Source organism: Staurois parvus, unplaced genomic scaffold (genome assembly GCF_062004578.1).
Source record: "Staurois parvus isolate SC_StPar_1 unplaced genomic scaffold, SC_StPar_1.0 ptg000682l, whole genome shotgun sequence".
Classification (NCBI taxonomy): Eukaryota; Metazoa; Chordata; class Amphibia; order Anura; family Ranidae; genus Staurois; species Staurois parvus.
In genome coordinates, this window is record NW_028318478.1 from 8,560,326 (window position 1) to 8,588,019 (window position 27,694).

The 27,694-nt window shown below is 41.3% G+C and overlaps 1 protein-coding gene across 2 annotated transcripts in view; it reads left to right on the forward strand.

Moving 5' to 3' along the window:
- Nucleotides 1-27,694, forward strand: part of APBA2 (amyloid beta precursor protein binding family A member 2) — a 507,206-nt gene that overhangs the window by 89,615 nt on the left and 389,897 nt on the right. For both annotated transcript variants that reach the window (XM_089652450.1, XM_089652449.1), the window contains exon 2: nt 12,342-12,427. The gene's annotated coding sequence lies outside the window, so the exon portion shown is untranslated. The remainder of the gene's footprint in view (nt 1-12,341; nt 12,428-27,694) is intronic.

Consider the following 27,694-nt stretch of genomic DNA (forward strand, 5'->3'; position numbering starts at 1 on the left):
ACTGAAACCTTCAAAAATAAGGGCAATAATAATAGAGTAATTAAACACATATTCAAAAATGGAAAGCCAAAAAATGATCTCAAAATATAGAGTGAAAATGACAAATAGCCATGTATCACTATTAATGCCTACAGTCTAGCACTAGAAATAATATGAAGGATAATCAAAAAGTAGCAACTCATAACTAAAGATTAAACAAAATGATATCTTCCTGCCTTTAGAACACCAGCTAACCTCGGACATAAACTAATCAGCAGGGAATTTCATTCTGACAACTGACATAATGACAAGGGTGCTAAGCCTTGTAACAGTATATGCTGCAAACTGCAGTTACCCAATCCAACTCCATATTTGAACCCACCTAGAGCCACTCCCTTCACCAGGGGCGGACTGACCATTTGGAAACTTGGGCACTGCCCGAGGGCCCGGGGTCACAGGGGGCCCTATGAGATGCCCCTGGTACCTTTTTCATAGGCTTTTTTGAGTTTGGGCAAGGACACAGGGGCCCCATGATCCCCTATTGCCCGGGGGCCCCATGAGTTGTCAGTCTGCCCCTGCCCTGCACCTATACCATTTTTTATTTTACTGTATAGATAGCCTAATTTCAAATGTCTTCCAGACAGTTACATTCTTCTTCATCTCCTCTAGCATCAGCTGTGGGTAGTCCTCACAGTTGCATAAAACAAAGCTTTGCTGCGACGTATGAGCACCCTTCTGTACAGTAGCACTTTGTGAATCCAGCTGTATAATGACGTGTATCCAGCAGTATGCCATTGATAGTTTGGACTATCAGGAAAGGAGTTGAATGAAGCTTGGTTTCATGTAGCTCAGAAGTGGTTGGTGACGAGTGGTAGAGGAGGATGCAGGGAACAACACTGGGACTTGCAGAAGGTGAGCAGTACCCTTTTTTTTTACAGGGAGCTAAAAGCAATGGATTTAAAAACTCCTTAGAGGAGTTAGGCTTTCATAGAAACACAATAAAGATAACTAGTACGCAACCAGACCAGTCCATGGAGGACATGAATGTCTTAGTTCATAAACAGGTTTTTAATAATAAGTGAAAGAAAACATTTGAACTAAAAATGATATTTTCATTAAAAGATCTTGTCTTCTGTATTGATCTCAGTTTTCTAAAATCACTATCCCTCTCCCTCCAGAAACCACTCTTTACACTTTATGAGGCTTATATTTTGGATTTGGTGTGCTTTTTCTCTGTTAGCTAACTTTCACCAGTTGTTATCTTAATTGAAGAATCGGATTTTGTATATAGTTAAACCTCTATAAAGCAGTATGGCTTGTCTTGATTAAGCCTGTGGTTCTCTCAAAGGTTTATTCAGACAAATGGATTACTAGTGCAATAAAAAAGTATCACTTTCTATATCAATCTAAAAGTGCAGTAATATGGCTAAAGTCACTTTAGCTAGAAACATTAGGAATTATATTGAATTATATTGCAAACAGCAGTGCACATTTAATGGGTGATAAACAATGAATGAGCATGCTTTAGAGGTACTTCAGATATACTGACAGGCATTATTGTATAGGAACCACTGACTATTATAAAGGGGCATATCATTTTATGGCATTGGAAATAGCTCCATTGCACTGCTAAGTGGTTTTTGATGGATAACATAATAACATATTTGTTTACTGTAAAAAAAAAAATCTTTGTTGAAGCAGTCATGACACAAAATAGGATAGACACACAGTAGCTCCGAAAAAGTGATGCTATAGAAAGCAGTAACAGTGCCATGTCTGGTTGCAGATATAAGCTGCCTTGGAGACAGGATCTTCAGAATATCTTAAAGTGAGGGTCAGCAACAGGTTGATTGCAATCTACCCATCAATCAGGGCAATGTAATGGGTAGATTGGACTGGGTGTTGCTGTCTGTACCACCAACTGATTTATTCTGTAGCTTTGAATGCCCATAATGTGAAATAAGGTCCAAATAAGTACAGGAGCATGGACAAGCGCCGTTCCCATCATGTGCTTTCACAGGGATTTGCATTGCAATTGGATGTGAGTGGGGCTTTGTTCTATCTAAACCAATAGATTGAGCTCCTTGCCAGTGAAGCACATTTTACTGATTTGTAAAGCTATGCCTCTGACAGGATGCGGAGGGGTGCATGCATTTTAGAAGCCTATGTGATATGGTGGTCCTCAGCCTATGCTTACTGAAATTCCAGTCTGAGCAGGTCTTGCCTAATAAGGCATGAGTCTGGGCTAACACAGGTCCTCCCAAATCTCAATGTACTGTATAGCACACTTGTAGATTATTAGACTGAGCTGGAGCTTTACTGTAAAACCTACTCATTTCTATTGGCTAGTGTAACAACAAGTGAGGAAGAAGAAAGCCAGTCATTAGTACATAGCACTTTGGAACCCTAATGACTGATGATAATAAGACTCAGTTGCAGTGGGCCCTCTGCTGCACTTGGGGTTAAAGATGAGAAACGTCAAAATATAAAGGACATAATAGATGACATAGCCCAATACCACATATCCTCTTAACCACAAGTCAAGAGCTAGCAATCTAAAATGTCATCTGAAGAGCTCCCAGAGCAATTTTGCATTCCACCATTACATAACTACAAGTACAATTTTGCCAATATAAGTAGAAATACTGGTGAGCATGCATGAATTTGTAGTTCAGAACTTTTAGGAGAGTCTTACTTCAATTTTGTCTATTTAAAGGATTAACTTTTCTCATTTAGAAGGGCACTGATACTGGTATTTTAGGTTTAGGCTCAATCTACAAAGGTAACACATCAGGATATGTAAACTTATTTTAAAAAAAGATGCAGTTATTTTGACTTGCGTCCAATAAAATTTGAAAATGCTGTCATATGGATAAATTAGAGAGCCATATCCTTGTGTTAAAGTGGGAGTTGGCAACAGGTCAATTGTGAAAGAGATGGTGGAAAGGAGATGTTTCAGGGCTAATTGTATCAGGAGGGAAGGAGGTGTGAGGTGGCCTGGTTGGGGTGTAGTTATAACTGGTTAGACTCTACATACTCTACTACCCTTATTTGAGTGAGTCTTGCTCACTTATCTTCCTTTAAAAAAAAGAAGTGCTCTCCTAGGTTGTATGCAATTGCTGTACAGTATATGGCGTATTGATGACAATGGTGACTAGGACAAAAAGAAAAGGTGAATTTCCCCATTGACTGTACAAACAGCATTGAGACCTTGAAAGGGATTCCACATTACAGCCAAGACTACAAAAAAGGTTTTTGCTTCAGATATACTTTTAATGTGCCTTTAAATGGTCAGCCAAAAGTTCTCAAACCTCAGAAAAGTAATGTGCAAATATCTCTCCAAAGGCTAACAGTATAGGGCTTTTATTCAAATACTAGTGATGTTACATAATGAAAGTCATTTTACATACGGTAATATTATGACTAGATCTGTGGATTGCCTTATCTTGAATTCTGTATGTATTTGCTTGAACGACAATATGCCTGGACCTTGAAATCATTATAAGAGTCATTCACATTTTCACCATTTCAGTAAGATACAATGCTTGAACAGAATGCACTTCAGGTGGTTGAGCAATGTGTACTGAAAAAGAATAGCAATAGGATATAACATATTCACAAATGGGCATTTATAGATCAAGGCACTGAGGGAATTTGGAACCCAGTACAAATCAAGCTTTCTTGTTTTTTGTTACACATTTTGTGGACCCATATTAATCGACAGTCAACTATGATGGTCTGCAAACATCTGCAACAGATCTATCATGGTACACACAACAGTTTTCTAATTAAAACATGGACAAATATAAGAAGGGGCAAGGGGCATATTTTATATTGGTACAATGCTACCTATGAGAGCATTACAGATTTATGAGTAAAGCTGCAATCTTATAGTAAATTCGTGCTTTAAAAAATATACTGCTGTTCCTGTTCTACACTACCGCACTACACTATGCATAGGGGAAATATATTCCTACTATGCCTTTTGTGCTTTTTACCCTTGATTAAATCAATATAGCTTTGGGTTCAATTTACAAAGCTAAAACACCAGAGTAAGGATACTTACTGCAGTTGTTTTTAGCTTAGTCCAGTGAGATTTGAAAATTACAGTCACATGGTTGACAGTAAGCAGCCTTATCTTTGTGTAGAGGTTCTCGAATTGAGCCTTATGAGATGCATGTGTGCACCTATAAATTATTATTTACAGTGTATGTTTGTTGATAACCTGCCTTCACATTTCCCACAAAATGTGTACATTTGGCTAGCTCTTCGATTATTCATGTAATTTACAATGTTCATTCATAATTTGCAGCATTTTTTCTGTGTCCTAAAGAAGCTCTAAAAAAACATTCTTAAATGGGAAATTACTGATTTCACCAAAATCTTTCCCAAGTTCATGGATCATCTGCAAACACATAAACACCTGCTATTTGGTTTACAAATAATGCAAGAATCTTGCAGATTCCATTAAGTAATTTCTTAATGAAGCTATAGAGTCATGTAAAATTATCACTTAAGTATTATAGAGTCATGTAAATATCACTTACCGGTAATTATTAAAATATATGCAGTTGCTCATCTCCTAATAAAAAGAAAAAAACCTTTTGCAGGGTTGATATCCCAATTTATTTATTAGCATACTGTATACACCAAAAAACAGGGTGCAAAAAATAAACCTACTGTCAAGTATAAAGTACAGGCATGTAGAGGTTTAGTGCACATACCTGCAGCAGCTTCCAAGTCCCTCCGTTACACCTATATTAAAAGCCTTTTTGATGCCCAAAGCTCAAGCACTTCTTGTTTTGAAACATGCCCACAGTTTAGTTATATAGCTGTGTTAAGCTGAATTCCATCCATGAAAAAACAGTAATGGTGATCCCTCCACCCATTCTAAGTAGTCAAAGGACCATTTTGTAATGGAAGCCTAATGGGGACCAGTAGAAGTATTTAAGTCTGCATCTTTACATCATTGAACATTTTTTTTTATAATAAAGCACTTGTTAAAAAGTGTCAGTGCGTTAATTTACTATTTTTTTTTTTTTTAAGCAGCATGTTTGGGGTCAAAGTACTTTGCTAGGGAAGGGGGGGGGATACTCCCTGAAAGTAATCTGCCCATGTTGAGAGCATGACTTAGTATGGTTTAGGAGGGGGTCGCTCACTTATTCCCATTCGTTCCTGGCCTGCCAGGCTGCATGCGTAAATAAGGGTCTAGTATGGTCATCGGCTCTACACACCTTGTCCCGGGGTGGTGATACGAGGAGCCATGCTACTTCCCAGTGCAGACCTCTCACAGACAGTGCACTCTTCCGGAGGCAGGGCTCTGCCTATAGGAGTCCTGACACGGCAGCTGCCATACGGACTCCCAGCACGGTACTTTCTTTCCCAGGAAGGGTCACTTTATTTCCAACTGGCTAAGCAGGTGGTGAGTTGCACACTTAACTCCCACCTGGTTGATACAGTGCATTTACCCTAAAGCAGGACTCTGTCTATAGGAGTTTTGACATGACGGCTGCCATGCGGACTCCTTCTAAGGAACTATCCATCCCAGGAAGGGTGCTTATACTTTCAAGTTGGTGGTGAGTTGCACATCCCACCTATACCTGGATGACACTGCACTTCATACCAAAGGATACTATAACGCCATATCCACTGATCCTTTGTGGATCCTACATGATTATCACTGTATGTCATATACTGAGGTTACATATATTAATCCCAGCAATCGGCCAAGGTGGCCATGTTTAATTCTGGCTGAGTCCAGTGCCTTATCTGCCGCCACTTTGACATATGTTTGTGCATACTGACTCTGCTCACCAACATCCAATACTAGGAACTTATTCATAAAGTGACCTTTCCCATATCTGGGTTTCACATTCCGTGACTGAATCAGATCACACCTGTTCCAGTATAACATCTCATATTGGTCTTATAGCACTGATATTGCATACCAATTTATATTTATACATATCCTTATACCGGTGGTGCACCCCGATGCTGTCTAGGCAGAAGACTATCTAGTTGTTGCCTCTTCAGCATATTTTGTACTTGGCCTAGCCATGATGTCTCTCTTTTTTATTTTTTGTTTTTAGGTTGTAGTGTATTGTCATTGATTGAGGTGATGGCTATCATGCAGTCTTTACTCAATTGTTTCATATTGCTATTTTGCTAATAAAAGCAATTATATGATTACAGTTATGTGTATCGCATTGTCCTTTATGTAACTGCTTTCTCATTGTTCTTTTTGTCTAGTATGGGTCTTTTGCTTTCTTGAGTTTTTGCATGGGATTCCCCTTTAAAAATCCATACCAGACTGTAACTGTCAGTTTTGTTGTATACATTGTACAGATTTGCCATTTCACAGGCATGTTACAGGCATTCTTCAGACATGCTATTAAAAGGGATTTTGCATTTATAATGATTCTTTTAATCAAAAATGCTCATTAATTATTTTACCGTTCTGCTCCCTTTGACTCCAACTGTGTTCAAATTTGGCACCCTAACTTTAGTAATGCTTGCAGAACCCACCTCGAACTGAACCCAAGTACATTTGGCTCATCCCTAGTCAGGACACTTTCCCAGATCCCCCTCACAGCCCTCGTCTTGGTTCTCAGTCTTTTGAAGTCCATATGGTTTCTCCCATACCTTTCTTAGCTGTGATACAGTTTAGGTTTGTCCTAGCTGGAATTATTATTATACAGGATTTATTATAAATGTCGCGCTACCCCTCTGTAAGGGCCGCTGGATGTTGCTGTCCTCTTGTGCTGCCCTGCCCCTGGGAACTTCCCAACCCTTCTGACACTCTAGGTTCTGCCATGGTCTATGCCCCTTTAAATGAATCACAGTCACAACAAGAACTGAACACAGTAAACATTTGTATTAATAAAGGGAAACAATAGATTTAAGGTGTCAGTCAGCCAATTCCTGGAACAACATCCAGGATTGGTTGGGTAGAGCCAGGGGTGGACTGACCATTTGGAAACTCGGGCACTGCCTGAGGGCCCGTGGTCAGTAGGGGGCCCCATGAGATACCCCTGGTACCTTTTTTATAGGTTTTTTTGAGTTTGGGCAAGTACACAGGAGCCCCATGGTCCCCTATTGCCCCGGGGCCCCATGAGTTGTCAGTCCGCCCCTGGGTAGAGCACAAGGCAATTAGGTAATTTCAAAAGTAATAAAATCAAACAGTAAAAAGCAATAACACTTGGTGAACACAGGGTGGCTGAATATTCAAAAGAGATTCACAGGTAAGGAGAATGTGCCTAAATAAGCGTTAGAGGGATGCTATAGGTCGGTTGATTGTGAAGTACAGCGGTGCAGGCTCATCTGTGAAATGACAGCTATGTCTTGGTAGGCCGTGATCCCAGCAGCCAGACAGCAGCTCTAATGCCCACTGGAAGGTCCCAGGGAGAAGAGAGCATGCCTACCAAAAACAGCTCCTTAAATAGTCTATCCCATGATCCCTCTTTCTGCTAGCAGCTTGCTGAGAGTTGTAGGCTAAGAAAGACTCAGGAGTCCAGTTATGGCTGCACACAGGACTACAAGTCCCACAGTCTCTTGCTTCTTAGCTCAGGATATGAGGTAGAAAGTCTGGGTGCAACACTAGAGAGGGTTAACACTAACAAGTCTACAGTTATGAAGGTAATGTCCACCATATTCATGTTATCATAGCTGGCACCTGGCTACATTAAATAAATAGCAGGTTAATTTTAAATAATTTTCTTCATTGCCTGGATTTGTCTTGAAAAACACAGGCACATGCGATCCCACTTTTAAAACTGTTTATAAAAGCATACTTCCTAATTCATTCTCCTCAATAGGCAGAACTCTAAGAAAGGAGGCTTTCTAAGCACTAGACTTTCACTAAAAAACAAGTCTATAAATGGTGCTTTGATTCCTTAAGGTTCTGCATTTCTCTGCTGCTGAGAAGTAATTTTAGAATTCTTCAATGGATTCTCCTGTCCTTATTAAGTCTGATTAAAAAAGGGTCAGCACAAAAACTCTTGTCCTCACTATAGCTCAAGTCTAAAGCTTGTAATCCATGTTTTTTTATGAAAGATCTCTTCTTTGTTTTCCTTGCCTAAGCTGTCACTTTGAGCACACATTTTCTTTGATAGAGCTGGGCAAGCTTTCCAGTTTAGTCCTGGCATTTGAGAAGCATTGGCCGGCTGTGTCTGCAATGTTTTGCATATAACACGGTGGATGTCGTGTGGTTGTTCAAAGGATTAACATTTTTACTGATTAGCAAAAGCTATGGAAATACGGCTATGCTGTGTCTTTGTAAGGGACAAATAATTTACTAACAAATACACTATATTAAAGCGGAGCTCCACCCAAAAGGGAAAGTTCAGCTTTAAAGACTGGTCCCCCGCTCCCCAAAGGTGCCAATCCTGAATGGGGAGCTGGGGACCAGCCAGGATTGGCACCTTTGGGGAGCGGGTACCCGAAATTGACAGGTACCCGCTCCCACTTACAGTGTGATCACCTAAGAGATCGGAAGCGGAAGTTCCCAGAAGACGACGGGGCCATTCATAAAGCGCAGCGCTTCTTGTGCAAGTGCAGTGGGCACCCGGCTGTGAAGCTGCAAGCTGTCCCAGCCAGGTGCCCACACTGAAGATGCCGGGGCCTGGAACATCAGATGGCTGGTGAAATGGGCTGCGGGGAGGATACCGAGGGATCGTTGGACAGGTGAGTGGATGTTTTTAAAAGTCAGCAGCTACAGTTTTTGTAGCTGCTGACTTTTATTTTTTTACAGTGTGAGTGGAACTCCGCTTTAATTACTACTGGAAAATCAACACAGGGCTCTATACAGAAGGAACAAACTTTCTGTTTCCCATCCCTGCAAAGCACTATTGCAGTCCCATTATAAGTCGCTGATCACCACCATTAGCAATATAAAAAAAATAAAAAAAATTCTAATATATATCCCATAGATTGTAGACACTATAGCTTTCATGCAAACCAATTGATATACACCTTTTAGGATTTTTTTTATCAAAGACATGTAACAATACATTTTGCCCAAAATTTTTGAAGAAATTAGGTTTTACATTTTTTTTATTGAATATGTTTTATAACAGAAAGTAAAAAAAATAGTTTTTTTTTTCAAAATAGCAAAAAATAAAAAACCTAGTGGTGATGAAACATCACCAAAATGAAGCTCAATTTGTGTGAAAAAAAAGATAGAACATTTGTTTTGGTACAGCATTGCATGACCGCGCAATTATCAGTTAAAGTAGCGCAGTGCTAAATAGGAAAAAACAGCCTAGTCATAAAAGGGGAAAAAACCTTCCAGAGCCTAAAGAGCGCATGCACCGGCTACCAAAAACAGCGAAAATCTCCTAAACAGTCCACATTTTGGAGATATTAATTTTACCTACAAGCTTTATTATAAGCATACCTGCAGGTAAAAATCACAAAGTGGACTTTACTACTAGTGGTTATTTTGTGTGTGTAGCACAGTCACCACAACTGGACATCACAATGTCCTTTATACATATTGCAACACAGAAATGTACGATTATTTACATGGGATTTGCAAAACAGTAACTGTCAGACACCGCCTGGCGATATCTCTAGCAGCCCACAGCGGGGGTTCCTCAGGGCGCGGGGTCTAAGTCCCAATCTGCTTATTCACCAGGGCCCCTGATGGTGTGGATGGACTTGGAGCAGACTGAGACCAGGTCGCGACCCCTGAGTACGTCCGGCAGTGGTAGAGGGTACCGACAGAGGTGTGCGTGGAATAGAGCCTGATGTGAAGAGGCTGGCAGGCCTGGCAGCAGGGACTGATCCATGCGGGATGGATGGACGGTCAGAGTAAGGTAAGGTGTAGTCAGGCAGACCGGGTCAGCAACGTGCGGGCAGCGAGATACCAGTGGAGCAGGCAGAGAATGGTCAGGGTCACGAGCCAGGTTCAGCAACCAACGGGAGGTAGGTACCGGAGGAGCAGGCAGAAGAGTGGTCAGGTGAAGCCAGGGGTCAAGCAGGAGACAATCAGCAGGGTCAGGATCAAGCAGAGATCGGCAACAGGAAGCTTTACTAATCAGATCACAGGAACAGATAACAAGTCGGGTTTAAATAGCGCGCCCTGCGCTGTCATTGGTGCCAGGCGCGTGTCCGCGAGTGCGCATGTGCGGCCGTCGCTGTTGTTGCGATCGCCCAGGTCCCGCTGCCCGCCGGCTAGAGCGTGTCTGTGTTCGCTGCAGAACACCGGATCCCTGACAGTAACACAGACAGAGGTCCTTACCCATTTCTACATTATCCCAAAAAAAAAGTTTTGGCTGGAGCTGCACCTTACCTCCCGTTTTTGTCAACACCCTTCTCTTATTCCAGGTATAATAAATAAAAAAATTAAAGAGTATGAGAATTCCAAGGAACAACCATTTCTTATAATATGAGGGCTGCACCTAAAGTAATGCAAAAATGGGCATAGCTTTTTTTTATTAACTTACATAGGTTGTTGAGATTTCACATGCTGATAGGGTAACTCTTTCTCTAGTATTTCTTCTTCTCTATCCTTTTCATTGTGGGTAAATATTGGATTCCAAGCAGAAGCAACATGCTGTCACTGAATTCTTGACAAAGGAATGTTGGACAGCCTGCACCCCTCCTTCATCAAAAACTCAATGAGGACACATTGCTTCTGCTTGGAACCTATTTTTTGCCAACAATGAAAATGAAGAAGTGTTACTTTAGAGGAAGAATTTTTCTACCAACTTATGAAATTTGAATGACTTATGTAAATTAATAAAAAAGTTATGTCCACTTTTGCTTTACTTTCGGTACAATCTTTGCATTAGCCTACTGGCCCATATAGCAGGTATCTTCTTCATGTTTACTAGTTTGCCTACAAGATTTCCCCACAGCTATTTTCTGTTGTCTTGTACACCAACTATACAATCTCACTGGTGCACTGACCCGTGATGTTGTCCCATGCTTTGGCACAAGATCACTTGCTACATAAAAAAAGAAAAAAAGAAGCAAACTGTGATGAAAGAGAGTACATGTCTTTACCAAGTGAATTAACTAAAGTGGCATCAAATCCAAAACCAAAAATGTAATATATTGCAGCTTACCAATCATTAAATGTGGTGGCTACATTAGTTTTCTTTTTTTAGACTTTTCCCCTCTGTCTCTTTTTTCACCTAGTGATCTATCCAGTAACACTCCTCCTGTATTGGTGTGCCCCCACTCTGGATGAAGGAGCACAGGGGGCACATTTGGATATCAGTATTGTTAATCTGGAGGTAGGGTGGTGTTAGAGGTATTAGCAGATTTAAATAAACTAACTATTTGAAACCAAAGTTCAGCTAACACTTTAGAAGCAGTTACAGTAACAGTTATTTTCCTTTTGGGATAAAGGTTTTACATAGATAAATAAAACTGATCATTCTAAGTGTTAAATGCTTTAGCTCATCCCTGTAACTGATACATCTGCATGAGAGCTTGTTCTTTTTAAAAACAACAGACATACTGGCTAGTTCACCAAATGGAAATAGAAGAAGGACAGTCTAAAAAGAAAATGAACGTAGCCATCACATCTAAGAATTGGTAAACTGCAATATAATAAATGTTTGCTTTTGGGTTTAATACTGCTTTGAGAGCCTATGTCAATTGCTTTCCTTCTATATGAGTCAATGGGAGTGCAAAAAGGAGCTGGAAGCAGGTTGATGCAGCTTAGAAGTAGGACAAATGCAAGTCAATTGTGTTTGTCAGTAAAGTCTAATGATCTCAAAAGTGTTGTAATTTCATCTCAAATGCTAACAGAATGCACCTGTCACCTGGACAGAAAGTGAGCAGTAATTTCCCTACTGGGTCACAGACTGCAATACAATCTCAACAAAGATTCTAAGCCTTCGCAATTTAGAAAATTAATTTTCATTGCTGGTTTCCTATCTACACAAATATGAAGCTTGTCAACACAAGCCCCAGGGGAATCCTGTGTTGAGAAAAATATGCAGGCTTCCTGCTGATCTCCTTTAGAAGATGTTGTCTCTCCTCTCTAATCCGCTGACCCAAACAAGCATGTAGCTAGTAAAGTCAAGAAAGTCAAAATTCCTGATATAAGCTCTTGTTCTGGGTCATCAGCATTACAGAAAAGCAACTAGCATTTTAAAGCAGAAATGGCAGCCTACATATTATCCCAGTGCAGGCCTCCTTCATAAAATTACAATTATTTGACTTACAGTACGCTTCACTTTTCAAACATTATCATATTTTTTATGGTTGTGTGCTTACTACAACCTAATTACTTTCTATAGCCTGAATTACAGATTGAATAAATTGCAAACACAGCTGTACATTATACTGGTGGAATAATGTGTCATAGTTTGCTCATTCTTGCTGTCTATCTCTTCCTTTTCTATCAGATTCTGCTGCAGAGGAAGAATGTACATCTACTCACTGATGAAATTGCTGTAATTCCAGAAGAGATTGTTTTACATCACACCCACAGGTATTACTTTGTACTATTTAAATCTCTGTTTTATTATTTATAATTGAAAAAGTGTGGGATTTATTCTAGAGAGTGGACAGGAATAGACAATGCTTATATAGTAATATTTCTAAAGTTGCTGGCATCAGAGCCATCTCAATGGTTAAGAAACCCTTGGCAGCCATTTTTTGAAGGTACAGTGGTACCATGAGGACAGATAGTGATGGAGAAAGTTCAATGTTGTGCAACACAAACAAATTATCTAAAACTCAAACATTGTTTTTAGCTTTGGATAGCATGTTGAGAGCTGTTAGTTTTGAGTATTGTGGTGTCAGGTTGGTGTCAGAAAGCTCTATTTGTGGGGAAAAAGGACGTACATTTCATTTGGCTACAGCGTTGCATGAACGTGCAATTGTCAAAGTAACTCAGCTCCATATTGCAAATAAATGGGCTGGTCAGGAAGGGGGGTAAATCCTCTGGAGGGAAAGTGGTTAAACAGTCTTAAAAATTACAGAATAAAAATTAAAGGTCATGTTTAATATTGATAAATCACAAACAGGCTTGTGAAGCAATTATATGTTTCACAGCAATTATTTCAGCAAGTGTTTTTTCTTTATGTACATACCCACATGGAAGAGACATACATTTCCAATATATTTAGAAAAAAAATGATATATGTGACATATATTTACAATATATTGGCCAACACTAATATATTTAAACATTTATTCTAAAAAAATGTAAATTGAAAGATATTTTCAAAAGGCATATGTTTAAAAATATATTTTTTTAAAAATATATTCTTCTGATTTTTTTTAACATATAAAAGAGTCACTTTAACATATATTTTTAAATAAATGCATTCCAAAAATGTAGATTAAATGTATTTTCAAAGACATATATTTGAAAATGTATTTTTAAAAATACTGTTTATACATTTTTTAATAGGTAAAAAACGCATTTCAACATACAGTATATATATATCTATATCTAGATATAGATATATATATTCTATCCATTCGAATGGTAGTTTTTAGCTTTCTTCCACATCTTTCAGGTTTTGGTTGCCATTTTAAAGCATTTTTTTTTAATATATTGAATACAGCCAAAATTGTAGAATTTCAAATATATGTCAATATATTTGGGAAGAATATTTTAAAAATATATTTAAAATATATCTTTCACGTGGGTAATCCTTCAGTCTGCAAATCTTTTGCCACATTCTTGGCACAACAACATTTTGGTGTTGTGGCCCATTCCATGCCAAATATATTAAGGCTCAAAATTAGAGCGGCAATGCTTTTAGCCAAGCATCATACTTGTCAGCCCAGACAAATAGCATCATTTTTGTTCCCTGCTCATAGACTGTAGCATGCAACGACTTCTGGCCCATGTCCCGTGCAGCCTACTTCTTCAACGTCATTAGTAATTGATATAAATATCTTTCACAAAAATGAGTTGTCTACATCTGCCATAGCTTCCGTCTAAGGGCTCATGTACACTGCAGCTAATGAACTGACATTCAGGAGCTGTTTCGCCTTTTTTTCAGCAGCCCCTGAGCTCTCCCTAATGTTTTCCTATGTGTCCATGTACATATAGTCGTTTACAGGCAGTTGAATTTACAGTAATTTTTAAACGCACCAAACTTGCGTTCAGGAGTAGATTTTACCGGCGTTTCAAACGCCAAATGCTTGTAAATGCATATAAATGCTCGTAAACACGGTTAACCGCGATTATAAGCGTTTGTGTTTGGAAGTGTTTTTTAACTGTTCCATGTCCAGATGCTGTCCAGAGCTTTTTTTCATCATCAGAAATGCATGCAAAGCATTTTCCAGGTATTCAAATGGACCTAGCACACCAGTGCAGTCAGTTCCAGGTTTCGTGTGAAGCAAAAAATGGTAGAACGTGCTGCATTATGCTCATGATGGGATCCATAGTGAATACAACCAGAAAAGACAGGTCATCTCAACACATACTGCTCTCTCTGCTTCTGCTCTCTCAATTTTATCTCAAAATGTCTGAAATCATAAATTTTTTACTGTTTTTCAGTTCATTCTGTGCATTTAGGAAGGTCTCCTGAGGTTATCTTTTAAAAACGCTTCTAAACACAAACACACATAAACACGCTCAAACACGGTATGCAAACGTGGCTAAATTAACGTTTTTTAACCTACGTTTTCCAGCAGTCAGTTTCCAGCGGTCAGAAGAGTTTTCCAAATGCCCCGTGTACATGAGCTCTAACACATTTTCTGAGCAAAAGGCACAGACTTGATGCTTACCAAAAATGAGTTAAACTTCCTGCAATGCCCCTAGTTGCAGATTGCTGCATGGAGGAAAAGGTATGAACCCCCGAAGAAAAAGAAGATGGGATGCAACTAGTTTTCATATGTATATATATACAGTCAGGTCCATAAATATTGGGACATCGACACAATTCTAACATTTTTGGCTCTATACACCACCACAATGGATTTGAAATGAAACGAACAAGATGAGCTTTAACTGCAGACTGTCAGCTTTAATTTGAGGGTATTTACATCCAAATCAGGTGAATGGTGTAGGAATTACAACAGTTTGCATATGTGCCTCCCACTTATTAAGGGACCAAAAGTAATGGGACAATTGGCTTCTCAGCTGTTTCATGGCCAGGTATGTGTTATTCCCTCATTATCCCAATTACAATGAGCAGATAAAAGGTCCAGAGTTCATTTCAAGTGTGCTATTTGCATTTGGAATCTGTTGCTGTCAACTCTCAAGATGAGATCCAAAGAGCTGTCACTATCAGTGAAGCAAGCCATCATTAGGCTGAAAAAACAAAACAAACCCATCAGAGAGATTGCAAAAACATTAGGCGTGGCCAAAACAACTGTTTGGAACATTCTTAAAAAGAAGGAACGCACCGGTGAGCTCAGCAACACCAAAAGACCCGGAAGACCACGGAAAACAACTGTGGTGGATGACTGAAGAATTCTTTTCCTGGTGAAGAAAACACCCTTCACAACAGTTGGCCAGATCAAGAACACTCTCCAGGAGGTAGGTGTATGTGTGTCAAAGTCAACAATCAAGAGAAGACTTCACCAGAGTGAATACAGAGGGTTCACCACAAGATGGAAACCATTGGTGAGCCTCAAAAACAGGAAGGCCAGATTAGAGTTTGCCAAACGACATCTAAAAAAGCCTTCACAGTTCTGGAACAACATCCTATGGACAGATGAGACCAACATCAACTTGTACCAGAGTGATGGGAAGAGAAGAGTATGGAGAAGGAAAGGAACTGCTCATGATCCTAAGCATACCACCTCATCAGTGAAGCATGGTGGTGGTAGTGTCATGGTGTGGGCATGTATGGCTGCCAATGGAACTGCTTCTCTTGTATTTATTGATGATGTGACTGCTGACAAAAGCAGCCGGATGAATTCTGAAGTGTTTCGGGCAATATTATCTGCTCATATTCAGCCAAATGCTTCACAACTCATTGGTCGCCGCTTCACAGTGCAGATGGACAATCACCCAAAGCATACTGCAAAAGCAACCAAAGAGTTTTTTAAGGGAAAGAAGTGGAATGTTATGCAATGGCCAAGTCAATCACCTGACCTGAATCCGATTGAGCATGCATTTCACTTGCTGAAGACAAAACTGAAGGGAAAATGGCCCAAGAACAAGCAGGAACTGAAGACAGTTGCAGTAGAGGCCTGGCAGAGCATCACCAGGGATGAAACCCAGCGTCTGGTGATGTCTATGCATTCCACACTTCAGGCTGTAATTGACTGCAAAGGATTTGCAACTAAGTATTAAAAAGTGAAAGTTTGATTTATGATTATTATTCTGTCCCATTACTTTTGGTCCCCTAATAAGTGGGAAGCACATATGCAAACTGTTGTAATTCCTACACCGTTCACCTGATTTGGATGTAAATACCCTCAAATTAAAGCTGACAGTCTGCAGTTAAAGCACATCTTGTTCATTTCATTTCAAATCCATTGTGGTGGTGTATAGAGCCAAAAATGTTAGAATTGTGCCGATGTCCCAATATTTATGGACCTGACTGTATATATACTGTATATATACACTGATCAGCCATAACTTTATGACCACCCACCTAATATTGAGCAGGTCTCTGCTTTGCCAGCCCTGATCTGTCGAGGCATGGACAATGGGTATGCCCATAGGGTTTGCAATTGTGAGCCAGCCACATGCTGCAGGGGGTCTGTGCCCCCCCACCTTATGCCTGGATAGGAGGAGCGGCGGGGGCAGTTGCATATAGAGGGACCGATCTCTCCATGTTCCTTCTGCAGCCGCTGAATTCCTGGGGGAGGGAGAGGAGGAGAAGCCAACATTTAGCTGCTGCAGGAGGAGCATGGAGAGATCGGTTCCTCTATGTACTCCTCCTATCCCATTTTTTGCTGCTGCCCCTGGTGTGCTTTCCAGCCCCCTGAGCTTTTTCCTGGCCCATCCCTTGCTCTCCTCTGGCCCCCCTCATCCCCCGAAGCTCTGTCGGGTTCCCCCCTCCCGTCTCACGCCGGCTTCTGTGGGTGAACTGTAAGGATGGAAAACGGGAAAGTGGGCGGTAAATGTGTAATTTACTGGCACATTCCTTTTCTGAATGGAGAATCAGTGATCCGTACCGATTTTCATTTGTAACTGACACATAGTAAACACAGTTTACTATGTTTCAGTTTGTGAATGGAGGGGAAGCCTCTGTACAGAGCGATTCCTGTCCATTCATTCTGTGCAGCTGAGGCTGCAGAGATGGAGATTGAGGACTGTATCTTTATTCTCTTTTTTCTGTCTCAAAGGTGGAACATTAGAGGTCAGTTGCAGCTCGCCTGTGAATGTTCTGCTTATGGAGTTCCCTCCGCACAGTTTTTGTGGACACGGGCTTTGGAAGACTGAGATTGAGCTCTGCAGTCACTTTTGCAGCAGTTGTTTTCTTATTCCGGGTCAAAATCCTGCACAATGACTTTTTTTCTCTTGTCAGTTGTCCATGTTGACCGCGCTTTTCCCAGAAACTATATATGCCATCATTACCTTTGGTATTGTACCTCGTGACACAGCAAATCAATTAGCAACTTCAGTCACAGAGGCACCAGCTAAGCGGCACCAACAATTTGCTCTTTTTGAAGCTCAGTAAGTCTGACATGACTCCGTATTACCAGCAGCGCACGCAATGAATGACAAAAGTGAGACATCCCACCTGTTAGCTAGGTGTCTCATCACACAGCGGAAGCAAAAGAATGTTACATCACTTCCTCTTTCAGTGAAAAACATGTCATCACTTTCACACCTGCAAATCATGTAGTGTCTCTATATTTTTGTCCTATCCCTGAATATATAAAAATACACTCACCAATATTTTGTTGGCCACTTTATTAGATACACCTTGCTAGTGCCAACAAAATATCCCCCACACCATTACACCACCAGCCTGAGCCGTTGATACAAGGCAGGATGGATCCATGCTTTCATGTTGTTTATGCCAGATTCTGACCCTACCATCTGAATGTCACAGCAACCAGTCTGCCCATTCTCCTCTGACATCGACAAGGCATATTTGTCCACACAGCTGACGTTCACTGGATATTTTCTCTTTTTCAGCCCATTTTCTATAAACCCTAGAGATGGTTGTGCGTGAATATTTCAGTAGATCAGCAGTTTTTGAAATACTCAGACCACCTTGTCTGGCACCAACAACCATGACACGTTCAAAGTCACTTAAAGTGTTACTAAACCCACAAAAGTACAATCAGTCTGTATATGCAGTAAAGCATGCTTGTTATACTCACTGTGGAACCTAAGGGGTTAATCCTCTGCATTGTGTAAAAAGGCTGATCAATCCTGACTTCTCTGATCAGACAGATTTCAGTGAGTTATTCCTAAAAATTACAGCCTACAATAAAAAAACTACATATTTCCATGCAAAATAATTGTACCGCTTTCAGCACCAAAAATATGAAATAATCATACCGGTAGGGAGGGTAATGTAGGCATACAGCAGGTCTTTCTAAGGTGCCTGCAACCCAACTTTAGAGTCTTTGTTGTGATCTTTCGGCATCTTTGTGCAATGGTAATGGACATAGACTTACAAAGCGGGACTTAGCCCCGCCCCCACTTTCTCCTCACTCTGTTTGATTGTCATCAGCAGGAGCCAATGGCTCCTGTTGCTACTCGAGTTCTGAGTGAAGAGGAGGAGAGGGGAGAATAGATGCAACCAGACACAGTGCTGGATCTATTCTCCTCTCTCTCCCCCTTCACACAGGGAAGGGGAGGCAAAGAAATAGAAAACGTTTTTTACCTTTAGCTTTAGTATCACTTTAAGTGCACTAATAATATGGCCCAATTTCTTTATAAAGCAGGCACAGTCTGTATAAAAAAAAACAAACTTTGTTCTCTGTGCTGAAGCAGTGGTCTCTTTGCAGAGATCTGACACCCCTGACCAAATCAGATCTGGAGCTCACCAATCAGCAGGGAGCATGAGCTTTGCTAATTGCAGAGCTCTAGGTTTGTTTCAGGACGGGGTGTATTGGACTAGTGATGTGCAAGACGGAAAAATTTGTTTTGTTTCATTTTGGATTTGTTTGTTAAGTTAATAATATTGTTTTATCATATTTGTTATGTTATAATGATTTGTTTTCTGAATTATTGCGTATGTTTGGATCAGTTTTGTAGATTAGTTATTTTCATAGATTTCAATCGATTCGAGATGCGAAATTCGAATTTCGGAAGACGGCTATGTTCGTTCTATAATAATGTGTTCTATTTTTTTTCTATGTTATTCACTTCTTTTATTTTAAATTTTTTTCCTTTCTATTGTATTCTATTCAATATGGCCCTGTCCATAGCAGTTTTCTCTGCACATCACCTCCCCCCCACAGCAGTGTCCTCTGACCCCCCTTTCCCTCATAGCAGTGATCTCTGGGCCCCCCTTCCCCAGCAATGTCTTCTCCTCCCTTTCCCCCAGCCTCCTCCGCTGCTGCTGTCAACCTCTGTGCACAGCGGAGAGCAGAAGACCGCACAGCTCAGGACAGAGGACAGGAGGAGGAGCTGGCCAACTGAACTTTTCATGTTAACCCGCAGGTGACTGGTTGCTAGTTCGGTCCTAGCAACCAATTACAAGCTTGTTTGAAAGGTTATACATAGAAGGAGATCTGACACTGGGTGAAATGCCCCCTCACCCCTATGAAGCAACCCCACAGGGTCAATGCGCTTGTTCAAGCAATATCGCACCAACTGGGAACCAGGACCCCCTCCTGAAGGTATAGGGTGCAGTGATGGATCAGTCCCCCTCACTGATGGATAACGGCACAGTAGGCAGCCTCTTCAGAGTAATACCCTAGGATCAGCCAATCCTCATACAGCCAGAGAACATAGAAAGGAAGATGCTCCCATAGTGTGATAATGTTTTAATTCCATAAAAATAGAGTAAGGTCCTGAGGAAGTCACGTGTTAGCGCAACATAACGTGTGGGACGTGGTGATGCAATTTCCGAACGTGGTGATGCAATTTCCGGACGTGGTGACGTAATTTCTGGCGTGGATTCCATCTTGGTACTCCAATAGACACCTATGCAAAGTACACCCACGACATGTGGTTTCACATAAGACATATTTAAAGTTATGTACATGTGAGAGTGCACTTGTATTATTCTATTTTTATGAAATTAAAACTTGATCCATCGCTGCACCCTATATCTTCAGGAGGGGGTCCTGAGGGGTCGCTTCCTGGAGGTGAGGGGGCATTTCACCCAGTGTCAGATCTACTTCTATTTATAACCTTTCAAATACTAGCACTATTTAAGGACTATAGAACACCTCCACTGTTTATAGGTGGTTTTGGACTTTTATAGTTTCGGTTGGATGGTTATAAGTTTATGAGACTCACTATATATTTTGGATCATTTATATATGTTTTTGGACTTTTTTTGATCCATTATTTTTATGTGTCACGGATTTATGTTTGTGTTACCTATCCTATAATTTATCCCCTATTTTGGGGTCACGAATAATAGGTTCACTTTTTTTTATATTCTTATATCTCTATTTCCCAGCTACAGGATTACGGTATATAAACCTTGCGGCTTATAATTGTTTTCACCATATACAGCATTGTATTAGTGTCACTTATTCACTAATTTTTCACCTTATCCCCAATTAGGGGTCACTGTTATATGGTTCACTTCTAATCGTACCAGTTTATATTTTGGTCTGCATTTTTTGGCTGATCAATTTTCCAGCAACAGTGTTGCGTCATATTAGCCCTGTGGTCTTTTCACCATTCAGCACTTTTTTATAGATTCTTCTCATTTTACACTATGTGCACTATGTATGTGTTTATACTCTGTTATTTTCTATAGACACAATCAGTTGGCACACAGTATACCTGAAGGTATATTTTCACACCTCAGCACTATTTTAGTGCATATTTACCACTGCCTTGATGGGATCCCATTTGTGGATTTTATCACTATTTATGTTGACACCATTTATGGTTACTAAGGATTGTCACCCATAGTCACCTATTTACCATTAATGGTGTACCTAGGTTACACCTTATATTAATATTTTGGGTATATTTTCACTGTTATCCATTATTTTGGATGGTTTTATGTGCATTCTATTCTACATTTATTTTTGGTGATTCCATTTATATGTTTAATTTGTGAGGATTAATTTTCTTGACTATTTCATATATTATTATTATTAGCGCAGCACCAATTATTTTTCATTCAACAAACCAAAAACACTTGTCGGTTTAAGCAAATATTTTCTGTATAGAAATTCTCAATTTTTTGCCATTTGTGTCCAATTAGGGAGATTTCCCTTCACTTCCCATAGCCAAATCATCGCGTCCCATCGGGGCTCTCTGAATGTACTTTATGGTCATGTATACACTTTTTATAAATGTTGAAGATGCCAGTTTACAATGCACTTAATTTCATTTCATTTCATTTTCTATTTTCAATTTTATTTTTATCCTTATTTTAATTTTCATTTCCATAATTGTTTTGTATTAATACTTGTTAGTATCATCAAATTTTATATACCAGGGGCGTTTAAGTCAAACCATGACATTTGAGTTTATATAATAAAAGAACAAATTTCAAGGAGCGGAAACTGCATTTATTTTTCCACATATTCTCCTGCTATGTTTATACATTTATCCCAGCGCTTAACTAATGCCTGGAAAGCTTCGGCATAGAAAAATTTGTCAGTACGCCTGAATCATCCGAGGACAGCCTGCTTCACTTCAACATCATTGTGTTCACCATTCCCACAGAAAGCTTAGTTAGCAATGTCACAACGGGCTATGTGCCGATTATCCAGGATCTTATTGCAGCTGAGCATCTCATCACCGTACTGTGCTTGAAGTCTTGATATCTGCGGGTTTTACGCCATTGTTCACAAGAAACATCATCGTCACACGCTGTTCCATGCACGCACTAACACTGTCGTCTGCCATCCTGATTAACGGTCTATGAACTGGCCAGCGACATGTTTGTTTCACATAATTATCTATATGACGTTTTGAGCTGCCATTTTTACATTTCCATGTATTTATAGTCCTGTATATCTATTTTTGTATACCTTTGTGTTTGTTAGATAGCCCTGAAGAAGGGGGAATCCCTGTTACCCTGAAATGCGGTGGAGCCATGTACTTGTTGCTATTTTCAATAAATGCCTTCTAACACATCTTTCGGCTTGTATCTTATTGAACGCCGGGCACTCCTTTTTACTCGTCTTTCAAATTCATAGCCAAAACAGGAAGTGAGAGGAAATACCTCCAAAGTGAGGGAATGCCTGATTGTCACCAGAACTAGTGTCCTCATTGAAAGATTTCCCCTCTATTCCTGTTCTGGTGACAAGCCAAAATTTGGGATTTTCTTTCACTTTCTGTGATAATTGTAAACAGGGTAAATAGAGAGGTTGAATCTCTCTAACAGGGGCACAGCAGCGATAAGAGCAGTAGAACAGGGGTTCTAATCCATCTCCACTTTCTCCAAAGCTAAAAAAAAACGCTTTAGCTTTACTTTTACATTACTCACTACAAGCTATAAATTGATCTGCATAAAACAGAGACAACAATATTAAAATTTACAATTTTATTTTTTAATTCTTCAATGAATCTCCAAAACGTCTCAAATTGCAGTTGACTCTAAAAATTCTGAATGAGCCCTCTGCTCACTGTTATACACACTTTCATTTTTCTAGCAAACTTTGCATAAAAACAGGGATTTTTGGTTCACATGCTTTCCAATGCATGTTTAAGCTGGCCAACTACGTCAAAGTAATCCCTTTATGGCCAGTCCCTACTCTACTCTACAAAATGCAAATAACGTATGCTCACATGTGTTATTTTTATTATTATTATTATTATACAGGATTTATATAGTGCCAACAGTTTGCTCAGCGCTTTAGTTGTGATGGCTCAGGTATTCTGACAATATGTAGGCCATATCTATGCCTAGAAGTATATCTGCTGTTTCTTTGGGCATTTCATAAGTATTTTGTTCTATTTTAGAAAAGGGGGGCCATCTGTAAGTTTGGGTGTTCTCTAATAATCACCCCACATTCGCAATAACATCTCTTGTTCCTCAATGTTCTCTTAACCTATCCTGAGCTTCAGGTAGCTCTCGCTCAATGTATTTATTTATTACAGGGACTTATATAGCACCATCAGTTACGCAGTGCTTTACATATATTTTGTACATTCACATCAGTCCCTGAACTCAAGGAGCTTACTATCTAAGGTCATTGATACATATACTAAGGCCAATTTAGACAGGATCCAATTAACTTATCAGCATGTCTTTGGAGTGTGGGAGGAAACCGGAGTACCCGGGGTAAACCCACGCAGGCACAGGGAGAATATGCAAACTCCATGCAGGGAGTACCATGGTTGGGATTCAAACCAAAGGACTAACACTGCTAGGCAGAAGTGCTAGCCACTTAGCCACTGTGCTGCCCATAATGTTGTCAGATTTCCACCTCTGTCCTATGTAGAAGTAGTCAATTTGATTATGATGCATGCCATTTGGAGAGGTCCATGTGTATGGCCAACATTTCTGGTGCTGGAATCATGTATGAAGGATGGTTGGTTAGTTTTTCAAAACTGTACGAAGTTATCACTGGCTTCATTTCATCTTCAGATGCACAGTGTACATTTGCATTCAAGTCCCCCATGATGATCAATAGATCTTGATTCGCTGCTTCATCTATTGCATTTTGAAATTGTTTGTAAAACAACTCTACACCCTCATCTTCAGCGTTTGTTGTTGGGGTGACATTGATTCACCTTCACCATAGAAGGATTGAGATGCCTTGTATCACTAGTAGTATTGTACTTTAGTACTGTCTTTGAGAGATTACTGTTGAAGATAAATGTCACACCATTTTCTGGGAGGTAGAGGGGAAGAAGGAGGAGGCGAAGGGGTTGAGGGAAGAATCAAGTAAGGTTGAAGATTGGGTGGGGAGACTATGGGGGGGAGAGAAGGGAGAGGCTGAGTGGTAGGAAGAAGGAGAGGGTGGGTGTGAATTGCAAGGGGATGAGAGGAGACTTTCAGGGAAGGAGAAGATAGAAGATGGGATGGAAACAGAAGAGATAGAAGAAGAAGGAGAGGTTGTACATGAATTGCAAGGGGAGGAGAGGAGACTTCCGGGGGGGGGGGGGAGAAGATAGAGGATGGGATAGAAACCGAGGGAATAGAAGTGATAGATGAAGGAGAGGCTGGACATGAATTGCAAGGGGATGAGAGGAGACTTTCAGGGAAGGAGAAGATAGAAGATGGGATGGAAACAGAAGAGATAGAAGAAGAAGGAGAGGCTGGACATGAATTGCAAGGGGAGGAGAGGGGACTTCCGGGGGTGGGAGAAGATAGAGGATGGGATAGAAACAGAAGGAATAGAAGTGATAGATGAAGGAGAGGCTGTACATGAATTGCAAGGGGATGAGAGGAGACTTTCAGGGGAGGAGAAGATAGAAGATGGGATGGAAACAGAAGAGAAAGGAGAGGCTGGTTGTGAATTGCAAGGGGAGGTGAGGAGACTTCCAGGTGGGGAGAAGATAGAAGATGGGATGGAAACAGAGGGGATAGAAGAGATGGAAGAAGAGGAAGAAGGAGAGGCTGGACGATGAGGGAGAGGGAAGGAAGGAAGTGAAATGAGAGGAGGTGGGGCTGTGGGGGCTAAGAAAGAAGGAGGGTGGAAGGGGAGAGAGTGACAAGAGAAAAAGGTGTGGGGGGTGGAGGGGAGGAAGAAGGAGAAAAGGGAGGAGGAGGGGTGGAGGGAGGAAGAGGAGTGGAGGGGGGTGGAGGCGAGGAATAAGAAGTGGAGGGAGGAGGAGGAGTGGAGAGAGGAGGAGGGGAAGGGTAGAGAGGGGGCGAAGTGGGGGGGAGGGAAGAATGAGTGGGGGAGAGGGTGGATGGTGGGAAGGGAAGAAGCAGGGGGCACAGGGGTTGAAGATAAAAGGGGGGGAAGTAGGGGGGGAGGAAGAATGAGCGGGGAAGAAGGGGGGGAGGGAAGAATGAGAGTGGGAGAAAGTGGAGGGGGTGGAGGGAAGGGAGAATGGGTGGAGAGATGAGCAGATGGGAAGAAGGCAGCTGCTAAGGGGTTAAGAGAGAAAGAATGGGTGGATGGGCGATGAAGGGGGGAGAAGAGGGGAGAACTTGTGTCTTCCTCATGTAGTATTGTGACATCCTCTGTCATTCCAGCTGTGCATCCTTCATGTGGTAGAGTGGAGGGTGGTGGAGGAGAGATAGAAGAGGTGGAGGGAGGAGGAGGAAGAGTGGAGGGGGGTGGAGGGGAGGAAGAAGAAGTGGAGGGAGGAGGAGAAGGGGAAGGGTAGAAAGGGGGTGAAGTGGGGGGAGGGAAGAATGAGTGGGGGAGAGGGCGGAAGGTGGGAAGGGTAGAAGCAAGGGGCACAGGGGTTGAAGATAAAAGGGGGTGAAGTAGGGGGGGAAGGAAGAATGAGCGGGGAAGAAGGGGGAGATATAGGAGGGAGGGAAGAATTAGGGTGGGAGAAAGTGGAGGGGGTGGAGGGAAGGAAGAATGGGTGGGGAGATCGGCAGATGGGATGAAGGCGGCAGCTAAGGGGTTAAGAGAGAAGGAATGGGTGGACGGGCGATGAAGGAAGGAGAAGACAGCAGAACTTGTGTCCTCCTCCTGTGGTATAGTGACATCCTCCTTCATTCCAGGTGTGCATCCTTCATGTGGTAGAGTAACGACATCCGTCGTTCCAGGTGTGCATCCTTCATGTGGAATAGTGGAATCCTCGCATTCCAGGTGTGCATCCTTCATGTGGTAGCGTAACGACATCTGCCATTCCAGGTACGCATCCTTCATGTGGTAGAGTAACAACATACGTTGTTCCAGGTGTGCATCCTTCATGTGGAATAGTGGAATCCTCAGGCATTCCAGGTGTGCATCCTTCATGTGGTAGAGTAACAACATCCATTGTTCCAGGCGTGCATCCTTCATGTGGAATAGTGTAATCTTCAGGCATTCCAGGTGTGCATGCTTCATGTGGAATAGTGGATTCCTCAGGCATTCCAGCTGTGCATCCTTCATGTGGTAGAGTAACAACATCCATCGTTCCAGGCGTGCATCCTTCATGTGGTAGAGTAACGACATCTGTTGTTCCAGGTGTGCATCCTTCATGTGGAATAGTGGAATCCTCAGGCATTCCAGGTGTGCATCCTTCATGTGGTAGCGTAACGACATCCGCCATTCCAGGTACGCATCCTTCATGTGGTAGAGTAACAGCATCCGTTGTTCCAGGTGTGCATCCTTCATGTGGAATAGTGGAATCCTCAGGCATTCCAGGTGTGCATCCTTCATGTGGTAGAGTAACAACATCCATTGTTCCAGGCGTGCATCCTTCATGTGGAATAGTGGAATCTTCAGGCATTTTAGGTGTTCATCCTTCATGTGGAATAGTGGAATCCTCAGGCATTCCAGGTGTGCATCCTTCATGTGGTAGAGTAACAACATCCATCGTTCCAGGCGTGCATCCTTCATGTGGAATAGTGGAATCTTCAGGCATTCCAGGTGTGCATCCTTCATGTGGAATAGTGGAATCCTCAGGCATTCCAGGTGTGCATCCTTCATGTGGTAGAGTAACAACATCCATCGTTCCAGGCGTGCATCCTTCATGTGGTAGAGTAACGACATCCGTTGTTCCAGGTGTGCATCCTTCATGTGGAATAGTGGAATCCTCAGGCATTCCAGGTGTGCATCCTTCATGTGGTAGAGTAACGACATCCGTCGTTCCAGATACGCATCCTTCATATGGTATAGCGACAACCTCCGTCATTCCAGGTGTACATCCATCATGTGCTATAGTGACATTCTCTGTCATTCCGAGTGTGCGTCCTTCATGTGGCAGAGTAACATCCTCTGTCATTCCAGGTGCGTTTTCTTCATGTGGTAAAATGACATTCTCCGTCATTCCAGGTGTGTTTTCTTCACGTGGTAAAATGACATTCTCTGTCATTCCAGGTGCATTTTCTTTATGTGGTAAAATGACATTCTTCGTCATTCCAGGTGCTCATCCTTCATGTTGAATAGTGGCGTCCTTCGCCATCCCAGGTGTGCATATAGTGGCGTCTTGTGCCATCCCAGTTGCGTATCCTTCATGTGATATAGTGGCGTTTTGCATCATCTCAGGTGTGCATCCTACATGTGATATAGTGGCGTCTTGCGCCATCTCAGGTGCACAACCTTCGTTTAGTATAGTGACGTCCTTCGCCATCCCAGGTGCGCAAATCCTCATCTCTGCAGATAGATCTTTAAACATGCGCTTCAGCCGGCAGTATTGAATCCTATAGGATATATAAAGGTCATGTAAATAGTATGTTCACAAATTAATCAAAATGTTTGAAATAACAAGCAAGGGCTAAATCTATGTAAAACTAATGTTTACTTTTCGGTAATTGCTGGGGGACCTAATTATTGATCAAAGTACTGGTGTGACAACCTCATTTGGGGTTGTAGTAAGGGAACTCAGCAAAACTGTGAATCTTAGTAAGGTATTATCATTTGGTGACCCAAAAAAGATAGGAAACCCATCTTGGAAATGAACTCCCCAGAACCCAATCTATACAAAGGACAGTACGTAAAAAGCATTATTTTACAGCAGTAAAAAGTTGTTAGGTGACCCCTTATGATTTTGGAGTCGCAACATCAGCAGCAGATCAGGGAAAAATGCAGGATGAACAAATATTGGGGGCTCAGAAACAGTAAAGGATGACATGAAAACCTGTATCCTGCACGATGTGCCACATTTATTTTTTAAATT